Source organism: Nipponia nippon, unplaced genomic scaffold, assembly GCF_047370975.1.
Source record: "Nipponia nippon isolate SJK-2023a ecotype South Korea unplaced genomic scaffold, ASM4737097v1 scaffold_4, whole genome shotgun sequence".
NCBI lineage: Eukaryota > Metazoa > Chordata > Aves > Pelecaniformes > Threskiornithidae > Nipponia > Nipponia nippon.
This window is the reverse complement of record NW_028262358.1, coordinates 4,881,002-4,902,431: the sequence shown is the minus strand read 5'-3', so window position 1 is coordinate 4,902,431 and position 21,430 is coordinate 4,881,002. Positions and strand designations below refer to the sequence as shown.

General features: G+C 42.4%; 1 protein-coding gene across 2 annotated transcripts in view; it reads right to left on the bottom strand.

Moving 5' to 3' along the window:
* BMP2 (bone morphogenetic protein 2) overlaps positions 1-21,430 on the bottom strand; it is a 346,349-nt gene that overhangs the window by 194,817 nt on the left and 130,102 nt on the right. For both annotated transcript variants that reach the window (XM_087775975.1, XM_087775974.1), the window contains exon 3: positions 14,500-14,614. The gene's annotated coding sequence lies outside the window, so the exon portion shown is untranslated. The remainder of the gene's footprint in view (positions 1-14,499; positions 14,615-21,430) is intronic.

The window sequence follows — 21,430 nt, the reverse complement described above, 5'->3', positions numbered from 1 at the left end:
GGACTCAATATTCCTTAAATTGACAGACACATTTGTAGTGACTTTAACTGGCCATAGCACCGCATGTTTAGGGCCCTGTCTCATCTCGTAGTAGTGTTCTACCACCATAACTCATTGTAAGGTCAGGCTCTCGGGTTTGTTTTTATCTTTGGCTGAAACATTTTCACCTTATTGCAGTTTATGATTACTTACCAGATATCCCAATGTTTGTCTGTCTTTTCCTAACTTAGTAAAGTCCCTATGCTAAATTGCATCTGGTCATACCTGTTAGATAACGAGAGTCTGAACACAAGTATTTCCCCCGGCCAATACCACAGTTAATAATCTGCTCATCCACACAATCACTAACAATGTATCGTATAATTCAACTAAATTTTAAGCGTCCCCCAAAAAGGTGATGTTTCTTGGACTAAGCAGAGAAACACGGGGTTTACTTTAGAGTCTACTGCTGAGCTACAGGGTGATCCTGGACAACTTACTCGATACTTCTGCGCCTCCATATCCCTACCTGCAAAAGGTGGCTCGTGAAAGCTAAAGCTTTCAATTTGAGACATGGTAAAGCAAATTACTTAGTTTTAGTAATGAACCATAATGCTCAAGGCTGTAAGTAAAGTTGTGTTTTAAAACTAGTGAAATAAATTGAAAATAAGAAAATTATTTAACTTTTTCCAAGCAGGAAATTATCCTTTGAGAACACACGGTAATAAAACAAAAATAAAAGGACATGCTTTTAGACAGAGCTGATACAACCTGGCCATAGAGGAAATAAACTTCATTCGGTGTGTCTTCGTTTTGCCAAGACCCCATCAGAGCAGCAGAGATACAGCACTGGAGATCCAACACTGGAGAAACAGCACTACATAATCCCTCTCAGATTATATACCAAATATTTTAACTCCTAGCCAAAGAGGTTGAAAGGTTTGGGGCCAAAGCTGAGAAAGAGCTTTTTTATTTTGAACTTTTAAGAATTGTTTACAAATATTGCAACGTTGGAAGGAATGTGGCAAATTTTAATCCAGATCTGACTACACAGACAAAAATTTCTTGTGCTTTTCAGTGATAGCAGAGGTCCCTTTCAGATAATTTGAATCCACCGGTAGAAAAACGAAGAGCAGTAAAAGCTTGGCTTAACTTTTTATTACTCAAGGTTTCCAAGAATTTCTGCTGCTTATGGACAGGTATCCTTTCCACAAAGAAGCCCAGAAGAGAGCTCTTGCATTAATATCCACTAACTCCTGCTGTACTAGACAATCACCGTAGCAGACACACGCTGCTCTTGAATTCCTCAGCCTGCCTCTCTTGCCTTTACCAAATCTAATAGCTAACTGTCAGCGGACAGCAGCGAGAACAAAAATATTTGATTTGATAGAAAAACTTCACGTCCTTCACCTTCCTACTAAGAAGCCAGCTGTCATATCTGCTCTATTCTTAGCTCTGCCTGCTTCCTATTGGGGCTACGTGGCAAATTAGCTGCCCCCAGATGAACTGCAAAGTCCGCTCCTACCTGCATCCCTAGCAAATTCCTATCCCTTTTTTTAGGGGTCTATAGCTCCTTTCATCTTCCCAGCTTCTTTTCCACTCCTGTGGCTGATCAGCGCAGAAAGCAGAAAGTCTGGCAAAAAGAGTAGCAGAGTCCAGCACTAACCCCACGAGAGACGAAGTGGCAAGTGATAGGAAATTGGAAGATTATTTATAAAACACCAAAATAACTTCAGTTCCCCCAGTTCTAATCCTATTTTTCATCTTTAGGACGAGACCACCTCTATTTGGTTTTTTGCAGATGTGTTTAAGGTTCTCATTTAATTATTTTTAAAAGGCTGAGGGGAAGGTTGGAGAGCTCTGAGCTGCAGAAACAAAAGCAGTCTATATTCTCCTCTCTGCATGAGGCTTTAACGCGACACACGCTACAAGGCGAACAAGCGGCACGTAACTAAGTCTGGCTGTTGTGTTGGAAGGCATGGCAGAAGGTGACATCTCGCTCACAGACTCGTCAGTAAAACACAGCATCAGACACCACTTGCAGCCCTTGCTGGGAGCACGTCCTGCAGCGAAAGCCTGCGAGAAGTGCACACAGCACAACACAACAGAGGATACCTGGAAGCCATAGTCCCAATCCGGCTCCTCCGACTCTGGTCCATCACCACTGTGCGCTGCCCTTCAGCCACAGGCCTTCTGGCAATGCCCTCAGGGAGCTCGGGATTTATTACCATCGCAGGCTGCAGCACTTTCTTCCTTTGCTGAACAGCACAAAATATTTTTGTGAAGAACAACTACAGCATTCATGTCCAGTTTCCCTCTTGAACATCTTTTTAATGAGGTGGCTTTTAAGATAAAACGCCTCAATTAGGCAAGTATTTATTTTCTTAAAGAGTTCAGTTTGGCTTGCTTCCCAACAACTTTCCTGACAGCCAAAATAATAGTATTGCAATTCAAATAACTGTGTCCTAAAAAATAAATACATCTGCAGTATTTGCTGTTGAACAAGCAGCCGGGCCCAAATATTATCTAGTAATTTTGAGAAATAAAATAAAACGTAACAAGTTTCAAGTGAAATACCCCTTCTGCACTCACATCTTTCCACAGTCTCCATTTTCTGTATCTTGAAAATGCAAATAAAGTTTTATAACAAGATGCAAATGTAACTTTTTCAGCAACAAATATATCAAATCAGACTCATGTAGCCATATACTTAGATTGCAAAACTCTCTTCGCAGCAAGAGTCATTTTTCAGTGCCTTAGCATGGTGGGATTCATCCACGAGCTGAACCTACCAGTCACTAAGAACTTGTGAGAGTCTGAGTAACAAAGGCCATTCAAAATAAGCCCACTTAAATCTTTTCTAAACCTCGTTTAAACCGGTAAAAGACAATGTAGAACAGTAATGTTCATCTGCATGTGAGAACACTAGCCTCGACACTATTACAACTGTTTACATGTATCCACCGATACCCACTGGCAGGCAGCGTAGTTTGAGTTTTTCTCCTTGTCCTGCTGTTTCTTAGCTGTGTTAACCTTGGACAACACATTTCACTTTTCCCTTGTCTGCTGAGCAATAACTTGTTACCAAAAAAAAAAAAAGCTACCTTGCTTATGCTTCTGTACAATATCTAACCCACCAACAGCTCTAGTTAAGACTGGAAATTTAGATGCCGATGTGAGAGGTAATAGCAGTAGCTCTGTCTGCAGAAAATGAGGTGCAGAATGCCTGGGTGTTTTAAGACAGCAGCTTTCCAGCTCTCAAACTGGCAGGCTCAGCCCTGTGAGCCAACACACAGCCCTGCTGCCTGCTTACAGCTGCCTCAGCCCCAGTTAAATCAAGTTGTTCATACACAGCTCCAAACCCTATTTAACTTCACCGTATATCTCTGTATTCACACCAGCGCACAAAGAGCCCCCAGCCAGGGGTATGGTGCAGAACCAGATCCTATCTGCTCACTGACTCTATGCGGCACCTCCACAGCTGCAAGGCAAATACTGCTCTCATTCTGTAGGGGTTTCTAAGAAAATTTATTTGAAGTCTCAAAGTGATAAAGGGTAGTCATTCTGTACGGTAAACAATTTTCTATAGTAAACTTACATATTCAGCATCTGCTTATCTTGTTCAAAGAAAGAGGTTTTTTGAAATTAAAACCATATTTAAAGATTCCAAACTCAGAATTTTTTTTTAACAAGGTCTGCTTATAGAAATTGGAAGGCCATTTTTTTCTAAAAGGATAATATAATTTTATAGAATTGCAAGCATCTCTACTAAAAGTTTGCTTGTTTCTGTGTAACTGAAAAGAAAATGGTTACAAAAGAACAACCTCACAAACGCAGAATCACGCTGCCAAGATTGCTCATAGTTTCAGTGGGTGCCCCATAGTACTTCTGGGGGCCGTAAAACGTACGCTGACCCAGGCACTCTAAAAACAAGTGTGTCCACAGCCACTGAAAAAAAAAAAAACCTAAGGTAGAATTTTTAGAACAATCAAAAATACCATCAAAGTATTTCACATGCGCAACATGTCCATGATGGAGGCTTCCAAGCAACTGGTAATAATAGGAAAATGAAAAGAAAAATATAAACTTTTGGATGTGCATAAAATAGGAAAAAAACCCAGGTTTTTCACAAGGATTCAAAGTTAAGCTATCTACCATCCCAAAGGAGAACTAGCTACTGTCTGTCATCAGTGCGCTACTAACAGTTTATTAGTCTGCTGACATCTCCATCTAGAAAAAACCTGGTAAATTGTCTCAGGATGAGAGGCAACAGTGAGTGAAAAGGACTTGCTGTGATGTGGTGGTGGCAAGCAGGATTTTTTAGACATCTACACTTACTTTGTGATAAAATGCTTCTAAGATGGTGTCACTTCCCTCCCAGACAGCCCAGCTTTTCTTAGCACCTGATACTGAATCAGTGACCTTCTGTGAATCGGAGCTAATCTCAGGATATGTCACATCTGTAGCAGGAGGAACAGCTGAGCAACACTTGTCCAGGCATAATTGAGCCTCAAGATTGCAGAGCAGTGCGTGATTAATTGGCTGAAGGATTCCTGATAAAGAGGAAGAGGATAATGACCTGCCTGGGTCAATGGGCGGTGCTCTGCTTATCTGGAAGCATAACAGGCATTAAAAGAAATGCTCCTGATCAAGGTCACAGGGAATGGCGACAGATTCTGCGTGAGTGTGAATTTGAGGCATTTCAAAATCACATTCCATAGATGTGCACAGGGGTAAGTGTACTTAGGAAGAGTATTTTAATGCCTTTTATGGTTCTGGTTCCACCATCATTATTCACAAAAGTACTGCCAGGAGCCTAATCTTGGAAAGTTCTACCGATCAGTTTTGCAAGTGCTTCTGCATAGACTTGGAAAATGGAAGCCCACACCAAGGCAATTCTCACTTGATTTTCACATGGATATTCTAGTTTGTTCCAAGGTCCTTTTAGAAGCAAACAGGCAATGCCCCCTCGTTAGAAAAGGGGAAAGAGCCTCCTGGAACAACTTCTGTGGGCAACAGTCACTGCCTGTGACTGTTGGCTTAAGAACCACTTTGGCTCTCTAGGACTGCTTAGCTAAGCTGAAAAGAGCAGGTATCATTTCTGATCCGCACATCTGGCTTCTCAGCAACCACGACAGCCTCCCTGGTGCACTCTCAGCGAAGGGAAGCCTCGAACATTTCTAAGGATGGACTTTAGAGAAAGTGCTGATTGTAGGTCCATCCCAGTCTTGTGCTTCGGTCTGTCAGGATGCCTTATGCAGATCAACTACATCTTGTGCAACCAGTTTGCAGCAGCAGAGCTGCTGTAAATATCAGCTGGGTAAGTTCAGGTAAATTTAACAAAAAGATAAAACACTGATTTAAAAAGAACAAAGACAGCAATGAACAAAAGATGCCTCTTTATAACATAGCAGCAGTCTGTTCTGCCGTCCAGAGGACTCCCTGTGTCTTATGGACAGTGTATCTTCTGGTGCCTCCCCCTCAACAGCCTAAACAAATTTGACTGTCCAGATGGAAATACCCCAGGGGGCTGACAGTTGGCTGATCTAACCAGACCTCTTCACGGGGAAGGCTAACTCTTCCCTTCCTTACTCTCTGGATGAACAACCATTTGTTTAGTCAAACAGCTCTCACTCCCTCTTTCCTGGTTTGATAAGAATTCTACCTCCATCAAACAGCTGAGCAGTTTTTTCTCTTGAATTCTAAATATTCATAAAAGAGCTTCTATGGGAGCCGAGCTCTTTATGCTTCATGACTGCACCCCAGCTGCCTCTAGTCTAATGATGTTGTTTTCATCTGCCACACAGATTTTCATACACCGAGGTTACTGCTCAATTACACTGTTGCTTGTGGAAAATTGAGAGGATGGCAGTTTATTGGGAATAAGTGTGAGGCAGAGTCCTACAGGGAGGAAAGTCACTCTTTGAAGCTTCAGTTGGCATCGGTTTATATAGGCCACACAAGAGAAGGTGTGGTGGGTCACCAGCTGACATATGCTCAGAAGAAATCAAAGGTCATACTGTTTTTGGCACAAATACAAATGGGCAAAGCATCAACTACAACGGAGTTTTTAGTCCTTAATGGAAAGTTTTCCACTTCAAACAACCACAACAAGTAGGAAAAATGAGCTTAAAAGTCATTCAGGACTGAAATAGTCAGAACATGAAAAGTAACAACGAAGAGTCTGCAACCTACAGCATTTTCACACTTTTTATATGCCCTCTCCAGGCAAATGTGACCATTCCAAGAAATGAACTGTACGCTGCCAATTGTATAAGCCAGGCAAATGGGAGTTCATGGTTTCACACAGTTGTCCCATCCCTTGACATGCCCATCTGGCATCACGTATCTTCTGAGCACACTGGAAATGGCCAAGTTGCCATGAGCAATCCATAGCCTTACCCTGAGGGGAAAAAAAAAAAAACCAACGCAAAACAGCCAGAATTCAAACTGGGCTGCCCTTGAACAATGGCATGAGTATTGCCCATCTCCAGAGAGAAAGGATTTGGCTACTTCCTCTTTTGCTCAAAGAAGATTTATAGCTGATCATCATACAATAAGTGCTGGGTAAGGGTTATTAATCCTTCCAAACCCACTTCACAGTAGTGACTAATCCGAACTTATTTGGTGCATAAATCACTGGGTACTAAAGCATTATGTTTTCCCTCCTCTTTGGCTGTAATTCTGAATCCTTGAGGGTGTTCTTTTACAAACCCCTAATCTATTATGTGGCTCCAAATGTGCTGAGCTGAATTCTAATTTATAATCTCACTTCTTGCTCATGCAGCACTTTTGCTCTCCCCAGCACCTAGCTTTCAAGTGTCCCACTTTGTAGTGCACTGCCCTCCGATGAGTTCTCAATAATAGAGCTCAAATCCAGCCCTAAAAGCAGCTCCCCTGCCGAACCTCACTTAGCGCTAAGGAGCACCACAGAGCCCTCATATACTACCGAAGCATAGAGCTGAGAAGATTAACTAAGGGAATTTGCAAGGTGGGACATATATGGAAAAGCTCAGTGATATCTGAGCTTTCTTCTGATACAAACAGTTCGGATGCATTAAAAATACAAAACAGGTTACAGAGGGCATTTTTCTTCATGCTGTGAGGACTATGGTGTTCTCTAAAATAGAAAGTGAGGAAATGCACAGAAGTGGTCTTCTCCTCCTCCCTCAGACATGGCTGTCCCCTTTCACACTGAAACAACTCACGTGGCCAGAGCCATCCATGAGATTAAAACGCTTCTCCCAATGTGTGTTTTAAAACCTTGCACAGCAGGGGATGTCTGTTACTACTCCTTTGCACAGCAGTATGCACAGCAGTCCCTGATTTTGTTTGGTGAATCTAGATGCTGCTTTAATGTTGTTTCTTAAAACCTTATTATGTTTTTATGTCTTTTCTTACATTTTCTGTATTTCTGTTGAGAAACCTAGTCTGGCCAAAACAGCATGTGTACAATGTAGGAGGTTCATGTTCTCAGAGTTAATCAAGCTGTTACATGAAGACGTGCAGGTTGCTAATATTCTGATGCTGCTATTTTAATTCATGTCAACCTATTCATAAACTGTGCCGCCGTGAGTGAGGTCCTTCATCCTGCAGCGACTGGCTGCCACTCTTAGAAACTCGTAAAAATGCACTTAATTTGGCCTCCCATTAGGAGGCTGGCATTTATCATAAATACACTTTCCTCTTGGTTTTTCACATCTGAGAGTACTGTTACAATTCACCATTCTAATCCGTACATAGAATACAGTCATCAATTAATCCAGCCTACAACTCTGATGCCAAGATTTTATATCACGGAAGATTATTCCACAGATTCTCTCTACTATTGAAAAATTGGTACATTTTATTTTCTTTTATGGTCTGTATTTGTCATGCCTTTGCTTTTATTTGACCTTCTCCATTAGACCAAGTAGGGCACTAACATTAAAAAAATCTTCTCCCCACCTTACTATCTTTCCATTTTTTCTTAGACAAATCAAAGCGAGTTGAAGCATAGCTGCGAAAGCAGCTCCCAGTTTTTCACCACATCTAACCAGCCGAAAGCCAACTGCCGCTGCTCGCTGCCAGCCAGGGCAGCCGTTTTCTGAAACAGCAGTGTGAAACACACGCTAGGAGCTTTTATTAAGACTCCATGGCAAGACCCAGGCAGTCACAGTAAACTCCCTTTGTGAGCACTGGAGAGAAGAGGTACTTCAAGACAAAAGTAATCTCATCCTAAAGCAGACATCTAAAATGGGTCACTTGAATCATCCTCTAAAATCCTCCTTGCTCATTATAACAGGAGCCCAGGGTAAGTAACAGATGGAGATACCAGAATTTAAGCTATTTCCAGGAGTTTCCATCCAGGCACTGCATGTACCTACCATCTACAGTCTTCATTTGTCTAGAATAAAGAGACAAAGCCACAGCCTACCCAAGGTTTGAGAACTGAGAAGCCACCTGCACTGGGAGAAGGGACACGTTGGTCTTCCTAACACTTAGAATGAGAAGCATCCAGGAAAAGTCTAGCTTTAGATTAGGCTCTGGTATTCATCTGTGGATCTCAAAGTATCTCACAAAGCAAATCAATGTTGTTTTTCCTGCTTTACTTGTCCAAGGTCATAGCCTTGTCATTTACTTGTCCAGCATAGACACAAGCTGAACTCTAGTGCTCTGAAATGTTGCTCGGTACCACACAAGCCAGACACTCTCCCCTCAACAAGCATTAACGTTATCTCCAGAAATATGGAAGTTTGGGATTCACAGTGTGAATCTAAAACTAAGTTTCTAAGATAAATGAAAATAAAATACGAGCAATTATAGATGTAAATTAAATAAGAAGCAACTTATCTGGTCTGATTTTTTAGGCATCTGTCTTGAGATTTGCAGTGCAGAAATAACATCTCTCTGACATCACAAGTATGTACTTCTGTGCGTTGAGAAAATCCTGCTGTTTATTTGGATCTTTTGAAGTCTAGTATCAATATAGCTTTTTAGTCCCCAGAGTGTCCTCAAGGTTTGAGATGTGTATTTTTAACTTCTGTACTTACTGACATTCCATTCACGCTATTTGGCTGTTCTCCCCATCAGGGCTTCATCAGCTATCGCTCTGATTTTGGCACCACCGAGCTTATTTGCTTTACCGTTTCCTAAATGTCTGTGTGAAGAGGTGTGGCCTGCTATGTCAATTAGTTCACCCCCACAAAAACTTTGTTCACTGAAGAGCTAAAGCTCTTCAAGGGCATTTTCCTATCCATGCAATCAGCATAAACCAAGGAAATCATCAGTTAAGGCAGCACCGATGCTCAGGCCAGTTTACGCGCCATGTTTTACATGCCTTGCAGCCCATGCGCTGTAATACCTACAGGCTGTCACTGACCCTGCTTCTGCACACCAAGCCCACCCTCACCTCCAGGGTGCAGCCACCCACAGCGCATCTACTCGGTCCCTGAAGCGCACGCACCCACCACGGTGAGGAGTGGAAGTGGGAGGAGGGAGAAAGCCCGCGGGGACAGCATGAAGCGGTAGCTCGGTGTCAGCAGGCACGGGGAGGAGCTGCACTCTGCCATTTGCTTGCATTGCATCCTCCTCAGAGATGTACTCCTGCGGAGCTCAGAGTATACAAATACTACTGTTTGATTCCACTTTAAACAATTTTAGCTGTACTCAAACAACAGACTCACTTAAAGCTTAAACAATTCCTTGAAAAATTCCTTTGCATCTGTCAAAAATTTTTTGCTGAATTTTTCAAATCATCTTGCCCAAAAAAGGAAAAAAAAATTGAATCAAGGAATTTGATGGTGGAAAAGTCAGTATTTTTTAGTCTGCATCCACAATATTTTAGAAAACTTGTTATAAAACAGGCTGGTGCAGGAGGAGGATAGGAAGTGCTTAATTCATAATTTATACTAATGTTGGATTTCCAGGGTGCCATCAGGGAAGCAGAGGTAGTGCCTGTCAAATAAAATGTCACCATTTGGTTTTAATAAGGCAAAGAAGATTCAGGGCTTTCAGGGCCTGGTATTTTATGCTACCATCAGACATCAAATGCAGCCAGGAGACAGCAGTCCTCAAGACAGCACTGTTCAAGTCCTCTATGTTTCACACCTTGATGACCATGTGAAATTCGAGTTCAGTCTCATTGGCAACAGCCTTGATGACAAATAACTATTTTCCCAGCAAAATTCTTCCCCCTATAGGACATCACTTACAATATACCCATCCTGACACTGTATGGTAAACTACCAGACACAAGTAGGGCCTGGTCTTGGCGGGGTTAGGTAACTAAGAATAAACACAGTTTGGAAGTCGGCACTGTCCAAATCATCGCATGTTGTCCTTACAGAGCAAAATGCAAAGAAAAGCAAGCTGGACACACCAACCAAGTTGGCAGGAGCACAGGAATTTTTTTTTAGCTGCCATAAAGACCTACTGAAACAAGAGCTTCCCAAATCTCTGCAGGTATGTCTGTGACTTTTCCATCATCAGTAGCCTGCTGCTTAGGGAAGCAGAGCATTAGGCTTTCTTTAAAGGAGTTTTAAAAGCCCCTCTGTTCACTTTCAACTATTCATCACAGTCATTTGAAGTTCTCTTTTGCACCCCTCCTTCTTCTTACTCACATCTGGTGCTGCATGTTACTAAGCTGCAACCATAAATAACGAAGGAATGATATGGAGATACTGGATGCTCTGTCCTAGTGTCCTCACAGCCAAGCATTCAATAAAGTTCTTACGTTTCCACTACAATGAATATATAGGAGAAGGGGTGGAAGAACAAAGTTGCCCATTCTAGAATACAGCTTTTAAATAGCACTTTATTAGCAGAGTCAGCAAGCACATAGGAAAAAAAATAAATCGCCTATTTTAAAAAGAGGATTTTCTCCCTCAGTGAGTACGTTTGCTCTGAAAACTTCAGAACAGATGAGATTTAGCAAAAGCATTTCGGGAAGGGATGACCTCTGTCAATAGCTGGGCTCCTGGCAAAATCTGGCATTTGCATCTCCTACATACAAGAGGCTGAAGTGGGAGGAGGCGGTTTTTAATTCTTTGCTCCAGATACAGGGTACGACAGTATGTTGTCCCAACACACTAACTTGTTACAAGGTTACGCTGATCGTATCAGATAGTGCTCTGCACTTGGTGAGCATTTCTGTAGCCATGAGATATTCCACCGTTTTCGATCTCTGCTGTGCAAGCATATCCTGTTCCATGAGTGATTTGTCTGATTATGGAAATGGGGGAGAAACTGCAACCAGTTTTGCAATTTTTCCAAACAACAATAGAAATCACACTGACAGCATTGGGCCTGTTACCTTCCATTTCCATCCTCACCAGAAGCTCTTCACTGCTGGTGGATGAATTTCTCTGGAAAGGAAGCCTCTTTAAATGGAGACTTGAAAAAATGGGGTTTGGCCAGCGGTCATTAAACGGTTCTTTAAATGCACGATTATGGAAGATGGCATTTCCAGCGGTATAGGTAAACTGTCCAAGTACAAGCCCTTCAAAGTCTATAAGGGAGCTTTGAAAACTACGTTAATCTTCTTTCAAAACTCTCCTTCCCATACACTTATGGTGAAAAAATCTCCTGAGAATAAATACATTAGGGCTTATCTTCTCTGTAAAAATTATTTTTAGTTAATCATTCAGGGTAAATATATTTATTCTGGGTATTTTCTGATGATGTTTTTGAGTTCCGGTGTCTTAAGGACAAGTACCGCTGTGGAATTTATGTACTGGTGAGAACTAACCACAGAAAAATGTTACAGTTCTATCATTCACAACCCCATACAAACCAGGTCTCGCACACAGCTGAAAAGAAATGAATCTCAAGAGATTGTCATCACCCCTACAGTTCCCAGGGAAACCATGAGAAATCTTTTCAACAGTCTCAGTGGACGTTAGGCCCTTACCTTTCTTGACTGCCCATCTTAATTTCTCAACCTTGTTTTACTGAATACCGATTTTAAAAAACTACTTGCATCCACATACAGGAAGTTGTCTGTGCACTCGGACAGCAAATGGAATACACGAAACTCAAGAAAAAGGCAAGAGCTGCAGTAATGTAAGACAGTAAAGCATTTGGAGTCCCTCCTAGCAGGGAGGCACTCAGGGGTTAAACTGGACTACAGTGAAAGAAATCGCTGGTGAAGGGTTCATTTATTTACATTCCCATTAGAGGAGTCTACAAAGACATACGTCAACAGAAACAAACCATTTTAGTACATTCATTGACTGAACATCCATCAGTGAGCGTGATCTATGCCAGCATGTCTCAGGAGTGACAAGATATTATTATTGCAGTGCCAAAGGAGGAGGGGGGCAGGGGAAGGAACAAAAGGGAGTGCTGATCCTTGCCTTAACAATGAGCCCCTATTCTCCTTCACTGCACCTGAGCTCCAAGGCTTCAAAACCAATGAGTTTTTTTCATTTGCCACGAACAGATATGCTGTGGTTTGCTTCACTCCTGGTGGTATGCTAGTCCTGGGTAGTGTACTACCCCGTTTCCTTAAAAGGAGCCCTTCCTCTCATAGCATCTCTTGATGACTGTATCACCTCTGCTAAATAAATTACATCATCTCGCTCATCAACCACATGCAGCTTTACTCCTTCCTCCTTCCTTCCCACTGTTTGCACTCACTGTTTATTTTTTTAAGCACCTAACCCCCTATTAATCCACCAGACAGTACAAAAGATCCATTTGTGAGAGACAGATTAGAGCTGTAAGCACTCATTCTTTCTGTGAAACACCTGTTTCATTCAAATAACCAGAGGAAAAAAGCAGAAAGCAGGACAAACTGCTGGTGGAAACAGAGCTGGGAGAAAACTCGTAATGTGATGAGAGCTACCAAACTTTGGACGGCGGTCATCTTGTCTTCTTCAATCAGTAGTGCAGAAAACACACACAGCATCTACGATACCAAACTCACGTGTCTGTGACACTGGTAGGCTCATTATTGACCACGTCCCTGCTCTTCAACACTTAACAGAGGGCAGAAATGTGCAAACTACTTAACTGAAATATTTTCTGCAGTTATTTTCTTTATTATTTTTCCCCGTTGCCCAAAATTTAAATAAAAAGGGTTTACACCATCTTAAAATCAGAACTATTTCAACCAGCTCAATTTCTGAAACATCCTTAGCACCAAAACCGAAGCTTTCTATTGTCCCAGGTTTTGTGTTTTTTCTTCCTATTGTCCCAGGTTTTGTGTTTTTTCTTCCCACAGCACCAAATATCTGTCCCAATTTTGAAAAATGAGTACTTTAAGAGAGCATGAACGTGGCTTTGAACTTTCATAATCATTTTGGTCAGTCATATAAATGTTAACAGCAGCCTTCATATACATAAACACATAGAAAGGGTCAGTAACTAGATGGCTGTTGGATTTACCTTCTTTGAATACAAAGGTAAGTGACAATATACAAACAAAAACACCAAGTGGCATAGCATGGCTCTGAGTCATTCTCTCTTTTATGAAATAAGAGAAAATTATATACCAAACAGATTGTATAAGCACCACAGGCAATAACTAAGGCTGGAAGAAGGCCAAGCTACATTAATAGCTGCTATTTGATCTAGTTCAAGATCCCTAAACACCCAATACCTGATGAAGTCAGTGGAAAGGCTCCTATCAGTTTCAAGAGGGGCTGTACTGGGCCCAACAGGATTGGCGAACAATAGTGCATGGAACAAGGGACAGAGCTGATGCTATAGCAATTACGTTCATCACCACCCTGGAAAGCAGGCTGTGGTAATACTCCCCGCAACCATATTTCAAGACTGATCAGCTTTTCCTTTTTCCAGAGGAATCTGTCCTCTTGAGTACTTTTAAGCCTCTGAAATCAATGGGATTACTCAAGGAATAATGCACCACAGAACCTGAGTATTTATGGTAAATCTACCGCAGCGATTTCTAATGTACTGTGATCCAAGAAATCTGAATAAAACATCAACAACGCAAAGACAGATCTTCAGCTGATATAAATCAGCTGTTTCCCTTTCAAAGCAATGGAGCTGCAACAATTTGCAGCTAACAAAACCACAGCTTACCATTTTCAAAATTAAAATAAGTTTTGCAGTATTTACAGCTAAGAGCAGGCCCTTGCTTTTGTTTTCTTACTGTATAATAATAGCTCATTTCTTGTAAAATAATAGATCATTTCTGTTGCCTCAAAATGCAATATTTTTTGCTTACCGTAAAACTGTAGGCATTGTAAGAAACTATTTCGATTCCAGTTCGTTTCTTTTAAGTTGCACTGCTTATACATTAGTAACTTCTTTAAGAAGTCCCCAGGGGAAATGAAGCATGTATTACATAAGCAAGTGTATACACAGCAATAATATAAAACACACCTTTTCCACTCTTTTCTAAATTCTTTTTGGAGCTGATTCTGTTAACACCACATGGAAATAAATACATATATATGCGTGCGCGTGTAATGAGTATATGTGTAGGTAGATACATAGCTATATCTATCTACATATATGGTTATAGTAATAGTCATGCTTTCATAGGGCTCATCAATAGCAGGTTTTACTCACCTGATGGGCAATTTGCCATCGGGGCCATCCTGTCTGTCAGCACACCTTATCTGCTATCATGCCTTTCTTCAGATCCGTAGTTATGAGCAAGAGAAGGTTGGATATCTGTCTCCTCCTAAACACAATAAAATTAAAGCTGTAATTAGCAGCCTGCCCTGGACAACCAGGTTACATTCCACTCCCCAGGCAGAGCCCATGCAGAAGTGACGGGCCCCTGAGGACACTATGCGAGCCAAAAGGAGAAAGTTAGGCCTGATGTGTTCCAACTCAGATCCAGACTAAAAATAAAGGAGAGCTAAACTCGTTTTTCCTTCAGGAGACAGAATTATAGAAAGGAATTCACACTTGGATGGCACCAGGATTCCCACAAAGTAGGCCACTATGAAGAAACTTGGTTTCAGAGAAACGACCTCACCTGAAGTATCTTCCTACTGATACGGACTAGTTTCATTAAGGTAAAAATGATGAACAAAAATAAAACCAACAAAATATTATTACCTTTCTGAAACAGGAGATGTCGATAATTTCCCCCAAACTGAAGGAATAAATTAAAAGTACTTCAAACGCTATTCATTCTGCATATATGTACACAGCCGTACGCTGGGCTGGGGCCGCTGGAACCGGCCGGAACCGGCTGTGCCCAGCAGGGGCGGGCGCGCCTCTCCTCACAGCACAGCCGACGCCCAGGCCCCCACAGCCGGACAGGCAGCAGCAGCAGCGCTGCCCAAAAATAATGAGAAATCAGCCACAAAGAGGTCCTAAAGATTTTCAGAGAAGCCAGGGCTCCCAGCGGTGACTGAAAACCGCCCCGTTCACGTTATCACTGGTAACCTGCTGCACCTCGCTCACCTCTGCTATACAGACCCCAGTCTGGGGCTCTGGAGATACTCCTGACACCCAGCAGCCCTGCAAACGCTGCGATCTTAAACAGAGATTTGGGGTCAATGATGCCACTTCTCAGCCAACAGAGATCATCCATCTCAATTAACCAAACTCAAGCAAGCAGCCATGTCAAATGAAGTAGCAACGCGCACACAATCTCATCGCACGTATTCTCGTTAGAGTATCTGCGCTTCAGCTGACGGATCTGTCATTAACGCAAACATGCTTTAGCTCCGCTTATAATTGAAACCTTACTTCTGGCCAGCCATTTGGCTGGGAGAGCCAGGAGAACTACTTTTTCCATGTTCACAAACATCTCCGCTAGTCCTTGGTGTCACCACCTGATTAGATCTCTGGCACCGCTGGCTCCTCTTTGGCAACAAGGAGAGCATCGTCTCACCGAGCCTGCGTTCAAACTCGGGCTTGAAGGCAGAACAGAAAGAATGGCAGATGTCCCACGCTAACAAACTCGCTTTTCTGCAGATCAGCTGGTTTTTCCTTAGTAAAAAGGAATAATTAACTAATGAGATCAATCAAGAATACAGGGTACCTGAAGCTACTGCTCCTTCCAAACCTTGCCTCCATATCTGAACAGTAAAAGCGATACAAAAACCCAGATACGAGTCCCTGGTCTCACCAAACCCTCCGTGAGCCGACAGAGTTAAGCTGCTGAGCTCCAACACAGAGGAACGCTACACAAGTTCACACCTTGGCCAAACCGGGGCAGACACACGGAACGCAGAAAGTCCATCCCAGTGTCCTGATTTCCAGTCATTTTTAAGGCTCGTCTCTGAAACAGCTGTAACGTATTTTAATGTAAGCAAAATAACGTATTCTTCCCTGTGCTCCATCTCACAAACTGCTGAAGCCTTTCTACCAATCATTTCCAAAGAAATTCAGCCTGAAGCAGACCTCAGCATGTAGGATTTCAGCACGCATGGTAAAAGTTTAACAACATCAGAGGCTGCCACAATGGAAATTGTTGGGCATCGCTGGTTTCACTTACTCTAACGAAACTCGATTGAAAGCTAGGAGCATTTTGATGCACTAGTTTTACATAATAAATACCATTTTTTGAAACCAAATTGTTTTACAGAAACTGACTTCAGCTAAATGTTTTAACTTTGAGTTAATCTTGACTCATATGTTTTATTCTCACCACATCACTGTATTTCATTGTTTCAATTTATACATATTACATGAAAACAAATGTTAATATATACCACGTGTGCATACTGTTACACCCTATGCAGTATTACGCTGTTATACAATACTGTATCATAACATAAAATCAGTACTATCAAATGTCATATTTTCAAATTTCAGAATCAAAATGTTTTGAATGCCTCCAAAGTGAAACTTCTCAGAATATCCCCTGCGCAGCGAGTGCCCAATGCACTCCAAGCTCACTGAGTGCCTGATATCCTGATACGGTATGCAATCTCATTTTGAAACTTCAAATTTTACTTCAGTTGAGAAAGTTCTAGTTTCCAACCAATTCTACCAATAACGCATTAACACCTAAGCATCCACTGTGGGACTCCGAAGTGCTTGAGTGAATAGAACATCAGCATCTGTGAAAGTGAGACATCTGGTCAACGAGGAAAAAAATTGGGTTTTCTTCCTGTAAGATTCAAAATTGTAAGGTTTTTGTTTGTTTTTCTTTAATACTGAACAACTTCGGCCAGAAAAATAAGGATTTAGTTAGCATGCTACCCCTGGGCGGTTTGTACCTGTGTTCCTGTCATGCATCTGGATGTTTCGCAGAGCTTAAGTTATTGAAGCTTTGCAACTTATGTAAATTGTTCATATATAAAAGCAGAGCAATCATAACAGTAAGCCGGAAAGATTTTCATGTTTTGTTGTTCAACACTAGCAGATCCCTCCCCACATACCATGGCCTTCCCCAAGGTTCTTATCACTGACTCTATCCGGGTTACCAGTCTCCACCATCTAAGAAGTAAGATTCACAAAACACAAACCATCACCCCAAAACTAAGACCCACAGTTTGTTATGAGACTCGCAGGGTTCAGCTGAAAATGAAACATCCTCAGAGGAGCAGCCAGAAACCTGGTCTTGTGAAGCACATCCAGAGGTGGTATTGGCACGGAAGGAGGCTGTGACCACTGCTGGAATTGACTGAGCGCGCTTCGGTCTATGGTGCAGCAGAAATTGCCCTGGGTTTATCTTGTCCTTCTGTTCCAACAAGTTCTTGGTTCTTTTCTCCCGCCTGTCACCCACGCTGCATGGACAAGTCTGCTCCTCCCTGCCCGCGTGTCAATGGCAACAGTGCAGGGCAGGAACCATCTCTAACTGATTTATTGAACACAGTGAGTATCTTGGGGCATTTGACTAATACAAGCCATAGCAAATAGAAAGCACTCCGCCATCTTCAGCATGCTGTTGATCAGGCCTTAATACCACATTTAATTCAGCCCCGTAAAGATACATTTTGATTCAAACTCATAATGAAACACAGAGCCCACATTTGAGTATTAGTGTAAGGTAATAATGCACATATAAATGTACATAAATACATTTATTACTTTAATATTTTACAGACGTCTGCCTTATGTAAATACACATTGGATGTTCTGTGCAGTTTATGCACAGCAGGTTATTCCATACGCAGCTCCATGCAGCGCCTGCTGGTAACATTCACTGCTTCTACTAACAATTCATGAACAACTATCTGCATATTCTCCTTCGGGCTGCTAACAAGGTCCTCCAGTGCTCATTCTTCCATTATTACCACACAGCCAGTTCCCTTCAGACTTTAAAACAAAAAAGATAATGTGGGAGAAAATAAAAGCCATATGGGACAGCTCTGCTGCTGGCATGGATCATCCTAACTCCACTGCAGTCAGTGGGCCAGATCTTAACATCGTGTAAATGGTCACAGTGCCAGTGAAACCAAAGCTCTTCTCCAGGGTCCGACCTACCAACCCCCTACTGCCCTGCTCAAATTCCCTTTTTTTTCATCTAATACCAAGAACTAGAGTCCATCCAGTCCTCTGGGTTGGCAATTATGGTTATTAGCACGAGACTGCGGTCATCTTGGAACAAAATTCTATCTGCAACTGCTTTTGTAAACACTTCCTTGGAGGTGCAGCTCCTCTCTCCTGCTTTTTAGCTAGACAAGAATTGTCTGTTCTAAGCTGTGTCTGCTCCAACAGCAACAAATAGAGACAGAGATCTACAGCTCTCTTGGACACCTGTGTCAGATGGCTGCTCCCTCCAGGTAAAGAGCTCAATACTCAAATCTCCTTTCCATCGCTTCCTACATGATTGCTACACGTCTCCTAGTTCGTCTTTAAGGCTTTCCACAGGCAGACCTGTTGTCCACTTCTGCTGGAGAACGATTTATATCAGTGACTCCCTATGTATCGGGGTGGTAGACGGTGTCTTAACTTGTCATAGACTGCTGTTTCAGAAAGCTTAATAAACTCGACTGAACAACAGTCTAAAAAAGGAAATAAAATATTTAACAGGCTGGTATTTCTACCCCCTTCTGCTTTCTAAGAAAGACAAAATAAAAAACAAACAAGCAGTGGCCCAAACTGGAGCGCAGGCATAGCTCTCCCCAAGAATGCTTCCCCATTAACTCCGTGTTTGTCTGCATTACCTATGAACCAACGTGGTTTCAATTTAGCTTCTTATTAATCTTGCGCATTTCTTTCAACTGCTATTTTAAAAATAGAAACTTCATGTTGAACAGTTTAATAGCATTAAGTTTCAAAGGCAACAAGCTGCTGTACCGATTTTTTTTCCAAAAACTTTATTGCCAGATGTAAGTACATGTGATTATTGATATTCTTTGTTTTCCCACAGGTTTCTCTTTCCCTTATTAAACAACATATCTGTAGTTAAGCAGCTCCATGAAAGTTTAGTGAGGTCCATGAGAAATCACTAGTCACCAGCCCACAAATTCATCTCGCCTAACTTCAGGCACTTCACTAAACTGCTTAAATTAGGAGTTTACCTCCACTGAACTCCCCCTACAGTCAGTAGAAACGACCACAGGGCCACAAAGACTGCAGGTACTTGCATCCCATCTAAATTTCTGAATTGCTTTCTGGAAGTAACTCTTCTTTCTTCACTGATTACAGAGGGCTCCCAGGCCCACAGAGGCATTAGGTCTCCAACTTAAACAATTGACTAAGAATCTAATGCAAACTGGGATGAATCCAGACTCTGCGTTCCTCAGCAGGATCAGCAAAGAAGCAGAGGACCTACCAGGAGCACGTTTTAGTTTCGAGCCCATGTATATGATGTTAAATAAAGATAATGACTATACTGCAGGTGCAGTAGACTACCTCATCTAAATGACAGTTTCAATGGTCTTTGGGTAAGATCAAAAGCCAAATACAGTCAACAGAAATACAGCTAAAGTTTTGGTGGGTTTTGGTGCATATCAGCTTTGTGTTCAGCTCTGCTCAGCCTTCTCCCTCCGTCCCAGAGAAAACCTAACGATACCATGCCACAGAAGCCACTGGTAACTTAGCCATTGATTTCATAAAGAACAGGATCGAATTCTTTGTGAGTGGAGACAAGTCTGCTAAGGAAAACATGTATTAGCTCACATGGGGAAATAGGGGAATGTGAAAAAAAGTAGTGAATTCCCACCCATCGTTTTTGCAGTCCGGGGAGATGGCAGTGGATAGTGCTGACGCTGGGGAACTAAAGGAAATCTTCACGTGCAGCTGTTAAATACTAACTGGGTGACCAGTGATCACACTAATTATAACATTTTATTAGCAGTTGAAGAGATTCCTTCCCACCCACATCTGATCATTCCCATCTCTTCAAAGAGGCTGCAGCCCCACAAACAGTGGATTCAGCATCCAGCACAGCTTCTTCCACCGGCAGCAGCTCCGCTCCAAGGCTCTGGCCCTTCCCCCATCACCTCCAATAACTCATTCCCACCACCCTGCCAGGCGTTTCCGTTCCTTCCCTTGTGCTAAATGCCAAATCAGCTGTTTATGTAGCTGTGCTCTGAGGGAGCAGAAATTTCCAGTGAGGAGATGGGAGCAATAACCTTGGTTTCTGTCAGTGTTTTCCAACAGTTGCCAGGGGTCCTTACAAGGTAAAACAAACAACCCTAATCTCAAACCGTACAGCCTCCCTCATACACAACACGGACAGGTAAAGGGAGCATTAAAAGACAGAAACTATTCTTTCTAGTGTGTAGGAAAAAAGCACCTAATGGGACTGATCCAAAGCCTGCTAGAAATCGGTAAGTGGACTCCCACTGACTTCAGTGAGCTTTGGATCTGCTCTACAAAGGCAGCCAGCTGCAAAAGCTGCTAGAGTCGAAGGAAAATATGCTATGAAGGAACGGTGGCCTTGTGGTTGAGCTACTGGCGTGGTTTCAAGTGACTTTGATTCAGTCTTCAGCTCTCCCATTCCTGACCCTGTGCAAATCATTTCATTTCTCTGCACACGAGCTTCCCTTTCGTAAGTCTAGGTATGCAACCTAACGAGCTCAAGGGCGGAGAAATTGAGGGACATCTGAGACAGGAGACAAATGCACTTATCAGCACCATCTCAGCGGGTGTAACTCCTCCTCTACCCCTCTATGGGCCCAGTAAGGTCTGTTACCCCCACAAGAGGGTACAAAAGTGAGCATCAAACCAGTATCCTTGTTTACTTCAAGCTCACTGAGCACACCTGGAAGCTATGACTACAGGTTTTATCGACATATCCTTACCTAGCTGGCTGGACGGTGAGATGCGTGGCTAACGCAGCACGGAGCTCAGCACGGGTTAGTCAGATCTCGGTACCACACGGTGGCCTCCAAGTTCCCGTGTCTGTACTAACAGCAATACCCAAGAGACTCCATGTAAAGATAGTCTGAGCTGCAGCCCACAGCAACACAGACATAGCTGTGTGACTCCAGTCCAGCCAAGCAGATGAGCATTTCTCTCTTGAATGTGCCAACGGACCTATAAAAGTCAAGGTAATACAAACGTAATTGCTCTCCTGGACTGGAGGCCTGGGAGAGGTAAGCTATGTTTTCATGGAGATTCAAGGAAGCCTGTCGGTCTT